General features: G+C 33.6%; 1 long non-coding RNA gene across 1 annotated transcript; it reads right to left on the bottom strand.

Moving 5' to 3' along the window:
• Positions 1-656: 656 nt before the first annotated feature.
• On the bottom strand, positions 657-2,491 carry LOC120082226. Its single transcript, XR_005483092.1, has 2 exons — positions 2,010-2,491; positions 657-944 (listed from the first exon to the last, which is right to left on the bottom strand). It is a non-coding gene; the product is annotated as an uncharacterized LOC120082226 (long non-coding RNA).
• Positions 2,492-2,873: the final 382 nt, after the last annotated feature.

Genomic DNA, 2,873 nt, shown 5'->3' on the forward strand with positions numbered 1-2,873 from the left:
TCTACCCAAAATCTCACTCACATTTTAATATATTCATCTGTTAGAGTTAAACAAGGAACATCCTTGTTTAGATGTATAGCAAGGATTGTTCTTCAATGTTTTAGACGATGAACTTTGGATGATTTTTCTCATTTTCATTTCCAATTTGGTTCCTCATCTGAAATGAGAAACTTATAGTGATTGCAAATCGAAACTTTGGTAAACGACAGAAGTTGTCATCGAAAAACGCCAACATTTGTTGAGAAGAATATGACACCGTCTTGGGCAATGGAGAATGGAGAGGAATTATGAAGACTAACTTGCAGACTTTGGTGGAGGCATCTGTGATTTTCTTCTCCTTCAGAGCTCAATTTGGCATCTTCTTCTTTGATACTTGATATTGTTGTTGCTAATAAAGAATTCTACCTCTAATTTGTATAGTGGATGTAGACTTCGGTCGAACCACTATAAAGATATGTGTCAATCTCTTCTCCTTTCCTCTTGTTTCATTATTTTCGTTTTTACTCTAATTTATATTTCTTATTGTGATTGTTTATTTATTTGTCTAGTATATGTCTTTTTTTTTCAAATTAAATGCTCCAATTGATATTCTCATTTTCTGCAATGTATTCCAACAATACAATTACATCAACTAAATAAACATTATACACTTAAGATCTATCAACTCATTATATTCATTGAAAATTCCATATGTTCAATTATGACATTTCATATGAACACTCCTCACAAATTACAACAATATTTCTCTTTCACATGTACATGCACAAAATAAAATCTCAACTATTGCTTTTGTATACAAAACTCAACTTTCAATAAACACAAAAGTGACAAATTGTTTAATAAGTAACCTCTTATCAAAGTATATTACTTAATCTATACATTGAGCTTTGAAGTCTAAAGATCAAGAACTAAGGGTCAAGCAAGCCATGTTTAAGCAAATCAACCTGCAAAATAGAATAAAGGGCGATAACATCAAATTTCAAAATATAGAAATAAGTGTTAAGATACAACAATGACAAAAAGTCACGCATAAGGAAAAATGTACATGATTGGCTTACTTTATGCAATGAAAAAATATCATACTGAGACTTAAAAAATATCTACAACTTAAAGTTCGCTACAAAACAAAGGAAGATGAGAGAGATTTGAGAAAATATAATAAAGAGAAAGAAAATTATCAACAAATCAAGCATATGCTAAAATTTAAAATAGAAGAATGTCTACCTTTCCCCCAACTTTTCACAACTTATCTATATCTACAAACAATAAAAAATAGAGAATATTGGAAGCCAATCTTATCAACAAAATTTTGTTCAAAACTACAACAAAGTAATCCAATTTTATCTACAAAATTTAATTAAAAACTATAGAATATTGGAAGTCTAATTCTTCAAAATTTCATTCACCAAAATAACCGATTAACTCGAAATAGATTATCCGAAGTGTGGCTTGATTCGAATGCCACTTCAAAACTACAATAAAGTAATCCAACCTACGAAAAGTTCAATAATAATGGTTACAAAACGCAAATTCCACCAACTATGTAACAATTCCAAAAGAATTTCAAGGTCTTAATACCTATCAAAACATCCAAACATTGTTAGTTTTATTGGACAATGGCTCCAATCCTTTGAAATCTTTGAATTGAACATCAGAATTTGAAAATAACTCAATTATTAAACCAATACTTCAATAGGTAACAAAGAACTATTAATACTAACCTCCAAACTTACCAAAACCTTGCCAATATCAGTCTCAAACTTATTGGACAACAACTCAACTCCTTCCAATACTTCGAAATTAATCTCATCATCAAACATTCAAACAAGCAAATCATTACAGAAGATGCTACATTATAACCCAAATCACAAATTCATTCCAATACATCCAAAACACTTACTTTAAGTGTTTGCTCAAATCAACACTTCACTCGAGCCTCGACCAACTTGCCTAAAAAGAAAAAGAAAAAGAGGAACAAGAACACTCATAAAACTATAAGAAGTTTTTACTTGATAGGGGCAGCGAAGTTGTACGGTGAATCCGGTGGAGGACCGATCGGATCTAGCGTGAGGATTGACCGGATCTGGCGCAAGGCTAGACTAGGCAACTAGCGCGGATCCGGTGAAGGACCGACCGTTGGGCGTTGTACGGTGGCTAATCGGTGGGCGTCTGGCATGGATCCGGTGGTGTTTGGCGTGGATCTGGTGGGCGTCTGACACAAATTCGGTGGCATCTAGCGCGGATCTGGTGGAGGACTGACCAGTGGAGGTTGTACGATGGTTGACCGGTGTGGATCTGGTGGCGTCTGGCACAGATTTAGTGGGCGTCTGGTATGGATCTGGTGACGTCTGGCGCAGATTCGGTGGAAGACTGATCGATAGAGGCTATACGATGGTTGACCGGTGCTGCGAAAGGAGGGTTTCGAGGGGAGGGGGTCTGCGAGAGAGAAAACAAGGAAGGGGGAAGTTTTATTTGATAATTATTTTTTACTTATTTAAAATTATAAATTAGTTATTTTTTATATTCTATTTGATAATTTTGATAGGAGGGAAACCAAATTTGACAGGGAAATGAAAATGGAGGAGGGAGGAAAATAAAAAATAAAGATTAAAAAATATATTATTTTTATATTTTACTTGACACGAAAAATATGTCAAGTAAGAGCTTCTTATACTTGACACGAAAAATGTGTCAAGCAAGACCTTATATTACTAGACACAAAAAACGTAAAAATAATGGTTCACATGAAAATATCTGAAACATTCCATCAATCTCCGCTTTTTTAACTCTTTTACTTGACATTTTCTTTTCTAAAAGGTCATTAATTGACATTTTTTCCAAAGAAACGTCAAGTAATTAAAAACTATAAGTGT

The sequence above is a fragment of the Benincasa hispida genome, chromosome 7, assembly GCF_009727055.1.
Source record: "Benincasa hispida cultivar B227 chromosome 7, ASM972705v1, whole genome shotgun sequence".
Taxonomy (NCBI): domain Eukaryota; kingdom Viridiplantae; phylum Streptophyta; class Magnoliopsida; order Cucurbitales; family Cucurbitaceae; genus Benincasa; species Benincasa hispida.